The sequence below is a fragment of the Bidens hawaiensis genome, unplaced genomic scaffold (assembly GCF_021521415.1).
Source record: "Bidens hawaiensis isolate Kalapana, Puna unplaced genomic scaffold, B.hawaiensis_p1.1 tig00039001_1, whole genome shotgun sequence".
In the NCBI taxonomy this organism is placed as follows: domain Eukaryota; kingdom Viridiplantae; phylum Streptophyta; class Magnoliopsida; order Asterales; family Asteraceae; genus Bidens; species Bidens hawaiensis.
This window is the reverse complement of record NW_027505583.1, coordinates 83590-90321: the sequence shown is the minus strand read 5'-3', so window position 1 is coordinate 90321 and position 6732 is coordinate 83590. Positions and strand designations below refer to the sequence as shown.

Sequence of the window (6732 nt, the reverse complement as noted above, 5' to 3'; positions counted from 1 at the left end):
AGTAATTATCTGGATGTATCATCTACTTAATGGTTTTATATTTGTTCTACTGTGTTCATTTAAGTGTGTTCATTTATGTTTGTTTATTTTTGTTTGTGATTATTTACATTAGTTCGTATATGTTCATTTATGTTCGTTTATCTTTGTTCATTTATGTTCGTGAACTATTCGTTTAGATTTTAAACAAACAAACACATAAATGAACATGTTCATTTTTTAAATAAACGAACATGAACACAAATATTTGTTTGATCAAGTGCTCGTGTTCGTTTAAAGTTAAATGAACAAACACGAGCATGCCCTTGTTCGTATCCGTTTGGTTCGCTTACAGGCCTAGTTCAAATCATTTGGGGGTACCCAAATAACCCAATGAATATCATAAATATGTTTTAATGATTTGCAATGGGCAAATAGGTAATCGTCAATGGAAACAACCCAAAGAAGATGGAGAAAAGTTGCATATGGAGGTATACAACCTGGGTTCGACGATAATCACACCGACGACACATTCCTTCAAGAAATGGTCATGAATGCAAACGTTGTTAAACGCAACATGTTAAAAGTAATGCTCGATTCGGTTTCCATTTCTCAGTACCTTTGCATTGTGTCACTGGTCGTTTTAGTGTGGGCTCACACGCTTAACTCCACAATAACCGAAAAGTTTCTGATTGTTCTTGATGTTACCCTTGTCGGGTCGGGCTTCTTTATTCTTGTTTTAACCGCCAAAATGCTTTCGTTAAGCCTTTTACTCAGTTACGCGATCAAAATCATGTTTTTCACGACTGGTTTGTATGTATTGTCGCCGATATACCACACGTTGACTCGGTCAATCAGCTCAGATTCCATATGGGCCTTGACCACGTCACTCGTTATCCTTCATTTATTCTTGCATAATTACACCAGGTCAACGATAAAAGCGCCCGGTGCGTTGGAGAATCCGACTTTGACGAGTAATATCTCATTAAACGCGTCGATTGTGGCTTCACTTTTGATTGCTTCGCGGCTCCCTTTGAGGGTTCTTGTTTTTGCAATAATATTATTTTCGTTGCAAGTTTTTCTTTTTGCGCCGTTGGTTACTTATTGTCTTAAAAAGTACTCGTTTCGGTTGCATCTGTTGGTGTCATTTGTGTTGATGGTAATGACATTAGGGTGTGTTTATAGGTTGCATAAACTGTTGTTTGTGGTGTTGTTGGGGGTGTTGGTGTTTGTTAACTTGGTGTGTCCTTATTGGTTGATTAGGATTCAAGAATATAAGTTTGAGATTAATGGTCCATGGGATGAAGCAAAGTTGTGTTTCAATATTACAGACTGAAGGCCTTTTTTTGTCTTTTTTTTCTTTCTTTTTTGTTAACTTTTTCAGGTATTTGTAGAATAATGAATTTTGGTTTAATGTTCATGTAAATATATCATTATCATTATTTGTTCATTAAGTGGTGCGTGTGTGTTTTGGATGAGCCCTGTTACCAGGCAATCAAATGAAAAATGAATCTTGTGATTCCACTGCCACCGCCGAACCACACTCACACCCGCAACTAGGTGCACAACTGAAGTTGTTTTCTAAACTGGGCTGGTTTTAAACTCGTTTGGATTTCATCAACAGAGTTAGCATTTGATTAAACCAAAAATAAAGTGTTACCAAAGGTCTTGGCAAGCCGAATTAAAGGGGGTCATCCATCAAGTGACTGAAAGAACAATCCGCGTTTCTTTCTGATGAAAGTATAAATGATTGTCCTATGATTTGAAATGAAGTTTTTGCTTGGATGCGCAGGTTAAACAAAGAAGGGTATGTTGCTTAAAATTGACATTGATAAAACATGACTCGCTAAATTGGTGTTTTTTAAATTTCGTTTTGCCCCAAATGAATTTTCCTAGTGGCGGAAATGGGTTTCAGCGTTTTTTTTAGTTTCGGCCCGGACTTCCGTTATCTCCCTTTCTCTTTCTTATAGAAAAGCTTTGACGGGGATTATGAAGAAGGCGAGCTCGATTGGCTTGTTTCATGGGACTATGTATGGAGTTAATAGACCGATTTTATCCCATTCTATGCATGCGGATGGCATTATCTTCACTGGTGTGTGGTCTCGTGAGAACACTCTAAACTTATGGAGATTCTTTGTTGTTTTTACCTTGTTTCCAGTCTGAACATTAATTTAGTCAAGTGTGTGCTTTTAAGTGTGAGTGTGGATAGTTTGGAAAAATCTCAAATGGCAGCTGTTTTCGGTGTAAAGTCGGGAGCTTTAAACATCTCGGATTATGGGTTGGAGCTAACATGAATCTGATTAAATCTTGGGATCCGATTGTAGATTCTTTCAGAAGGCGTTTATCTAATTGGAAGGCAAAGCAATTATCCAACCCGGGTAGGTTAACAATGATTAAATATGTCCACAATTCCTTACAGTTTTACTATTTCTCTCTATCAGACTTGCAGGAGTCTTGGATTTTTAGAGCAGATTAGAAGGTTTTCTTTTGTGGAGGTATGGAAGACAAGGCTAAAGTTAATTGGGTTTATTGGAATAATGTTGTATCCCCGGTCAAGTTTGGAGCGCTGGGTGTCAGTTCTCTCCCGGATGCTAAAGATCATTCGGTTTGCATCATAACTCAAGGCAGTGGTGTTCTATCCCAATTAAGCTTTTAAGCCCGGGTCCATGGAAGCATGCTTTTAAGGTCTCGATGCATTAGCCGGATTGGGAGTCGATTTCAAAAATGTATTAAAAGCTTTAGCTGGCTGTGGTTCAAAAGTTATATTTTGCTAGACTGTTGGGTCGGGGGTGAGACTGTGGCAGCTAGGATTCCTATACTTTTTGATCTTAAGTGTCGAAGTGGGTGTGTGTAGCGAATCGTGTGCAGGTTTGATCATCAGAAGCATCAAGAATCGGATTCAAGAGGTAAACTGTTCCTGTACAAACTTTGTGTTGGATTGGATTAATTTGGTTCCTAAGAAGGTAGGTATTTTGGTTTGGAGAGCGGAACTGGATAGATTACCGCATAATTGTTCATCCGGGTTTGTGCAAGAGTTGTGGGGCGTGCAGTGGGCCGCAACATATTTTTGTGTCTTGCCCGTTTGCCCAATCCATTTGGCACATTGTACACATTGTTTCACTATGGCGTAAAATTTTGTCTATTTTTGCGCTAGTGGTTAGGGATTTATTGGAGTTACATAAGGAAAAAGTTATTCAAGCTGTCATTCTTACAACCATATGGTGCTTATGAAAGGCATGAAAGGATTTAGACTTTAATAATAAGCCTTCGTCTCTTGCTAAAGCGGTGGAAGATAATAAATCCCTTGGCTATCTTTGGACCGGTAATTGGTCAAGAGTATTTGCTTTTAATTGGGAGGATTTGAGAAGGTTCAATTTGAAGTAGTTTTGAGGAGTTTTTTTCTTCTTTTTTTATTTGTTTCTTTTATTTCTTTTTTCCTTTTGTTTTAGGCCGTGTGTTTTATTTTTGTAGTGTTTGGTGTAGGCTACTTCCCTAGTGGCTTTCTTGATGCTAATTTTTATAAATATAACTTTTTGTTGGTCGTTCAAAAAAATATACTAATTACACGTTACCTGAGTATTGTGATTGTAACGGTCCCCGCCTTTGGGTTTGGCATAAGTTCTCGTGCTCCCAAAATCTTCCCCAAACTCGCAAGGTAATCCACTAACAATTAATTCACATAATTTAGTTACATCTTTTAAGTAAATTAAAGAGAACTATTTGTAACACATCAACATAATAATTTGAATGGTATCACAATTTTCTTAAAGATAATCATGAATATAAAACCTTAGGCATCGCATCAGGAGTTGCAACAGCTTTATCAAATGGTGATGGATTAATAGTTGTTGAAGCAACTTATTACTATAACAAATTAAAGAATGGTGAATTTAACAACTTATTATCAACTTGTAGAATATAAGCTAATCCAAACACTTAAAAATTATCAAATAATAGAAAATAAGCTATAAGCTACTTTAAAATATAATACAAAATGAGGTAATATATATATATATATATATATATATTTACAACTTGTTGTGCATAAACGGTTGTACTTCTTGCTTTAAGTATTGTACATTTGGGTTGTCTTGGGAGACTAACACGTGTTCTCTATGACTTCACACCTGTGCTCTTTCTTTGTATTTATCTCACACTTTCTCTCTCTCTTCCTCTCTATTTTCTATTTCTTTTTCTTCATATTCATATTTGATATTCCACAATCACACAGGTTGTTCGTCTGTCGCCATAGCCATTGTATTTATCTCACCATACGATTGTCGAGCCGTCTATTGTGATGGCAGCCGTAGGTGGTAAACCATCGTTGCCGGCGGTCTTTTTAGGCTATTTTTGGTGGCGGTGGTGGTCGTTGCCAGATTCCATCTCGGAAACCCAGGCGGCAGTGGTGGAGGTAAGGCGATGATGTTGACTAATCGGTGTTGTACCCTCCTTTAAAACAATCTTATGATCAAATTTACGCTCAGGTGGTAAACTGGTGGGTGTTTGGAACACATCCTTGAACTCGGTAAATAGAGGTAGCCATATGCAGTCATCCTTCCTTGGTATAATTTTTGAATCAAAGGGCACCTGAGGTTGTGTGATTTGTATACTAATTAGTTGAGAAGATGATTTGTATACTAAATAGTTGAGAAGAATTACTCTTGGCAAAATTTCCTCCTATCTTACAAGTTTTTACACCTTATGCCCTAAAGAATGTCTTCTCGTCACAACAACCATTACCATCGCTTGGACGCCCGCGACACTAAAGAAATATCCGTCGTGATCCCGAACCTACTAATCCAAGTCCAAGCTATCAATGCCAACAACGCCTCATAACCGATCCCATGAATTTAACCTTCTTGTTACTCATTTGGTCACTCCTTTTGATACACCTCCGGCCCGGTAATGAAAATTTGAGACTTTGTCTTGAGCCATGATCCCTAAACTCTCCTTGATGCTATCACACTTTCTGCCACTCTCACTAAGAAACAAAGAACAACGACCTAACCAACTCATAACCCTCAAACTCAACCCAACAAGAACCCGTACACCTGACTGTACCCTTTTTGTAATACCTACAAGACTCTCCTTGATGCTATCACACTTTCTGCCACTCTCACTAAGAAACAAAGAACAACGACCTAACCAACTCATAACCCTCAAACTCAACCTAACAATAACCCGTACACCTGACTGTACCCTTTTTGTAATACCTACAAGACTCACCATCCAACTACCTTACCATGCCGAAGATGCTCTAACTGCGGTCATTATGGTTATATCATCACTCCATGTCGTGAGCCCATATGAACCCAGCTCAACCCATCTAGGATTCAAACTGTTGCCCCGCCTTTTACTCGACTCTTTACCCGATCATTCTCGACATATTGAGCTTGCTACAATTATGGTGATCCAAGTCATCTTGGCAAGGTATGCCCTAGTCTTATATAGTGAATCAAGCCCCATTAAGCCCGAGAACCACAAGCCGAAATCCATTGATCCCATTTCAATCAAACGCCATCCATGCAATCCATTCAAGCCCAACCTATTCGAGCTATTTAAACCCAATCAAGCCCGATTGATCAAAGTCATGAATACCCAACCCTCGATGGTGCACAAGGCCAAATCAACCGCAACTAAGGATTTAAGCTACACGAAAACCGTCATCAATTTCAACTTTTTCTTTTTATTCTCTTTCGGTTTAAACAACTTGTGACGACTTCTTAGCTATTCATTTTTTGAGGTTCTAATGTTTTACTCAAATTCTTAAGACTATTTATTTCAAGTTTAATATTCCATCATTATCTTTATGCACCTACTCTCACCGCTCGCACGTTCTATTTTGTTTAGCTATGTAAGAACCATCTATTATTTTATAGCAGATCCTCATTCTTCTCCAATCCACTCGCAAACTTGTTTTTCAACCTAACGGCCTATGACCGGTTACCACGAGCATTTATTGCATACTAAAACAGGGGCTATGTACATTTTTTATCATAGCTAACTAATAAGCCGTATGTATAATTTTTATTTCGATTGTATTTAGTCATAACTTTTCTTATCTATCCAAACTCAATTCGTCTAAAGTTTTTTGTAATATTGTTCGAATTTACATTCTTGACCCCCAATGACTTCATTATCTCGATATATTCTTAAAATTTCCGCATATTCGTGCTTGTTTCAGGATTTTTTGTTGATTTTGGTAACGATGACCTTTAAGGCTCATTTATCGTATTTTTTTTGTTGTTAATGTTCACATATTTATGACAACATTTTGGTTTCCATTACTTATTAAGTTCACTAAAGTCCATCGATTAACTATTTTTCCACAAAGACATATTATTTTTTATAGCTGATAACTATAGTTTTTATAACCCATATAATGGGACGAACTATATGGACCATCTGACGATGAAAGTAATTATGGTCCGGAACATAATTATCAAAGTCCTCGCATGGAAATCATAAGTGCGTATAATTGTGTGTCATAACTTAGAACCAAGCATGTTTTGAACTATGGTGCAAATGTGGTATGATAAGTGCATGGTGGATACGCCGCTAACACATCTTATATATAAGTGTCCTTGCCATACTTTCATTTGTAACGTTTTTTGGGTCACGCAAAAAAAATCCATGTTATGTTAAAAAAAAGATAAGAAGACAAAAAGAAAAAAACTCTTAAAAGCTCCTTTTAACGAATTTTTTTTGTAGTTTTTCTTTAATTTTGGGAAGAAATTCACAAAAGTAGGGAATGTT

The 6732-nt window shown here is 37.2% G+C and overlaps 1 pseudogene; it reads left to right on the top strand.

Annotated features, from left to right (window-relative positions):
• The first annotated feature begins 280 nt into the window (after window positions 1-280).
• Window positions 281-1316, top strand: LOC143614098 (phosphatidylinositol N-acetylglucosaminyltransferase subunit C pseudogene; annotated as a pseudogene).
• The last annotated feature ends 5416 nt before the right edge of the window (window positions 1317-6732 follow it).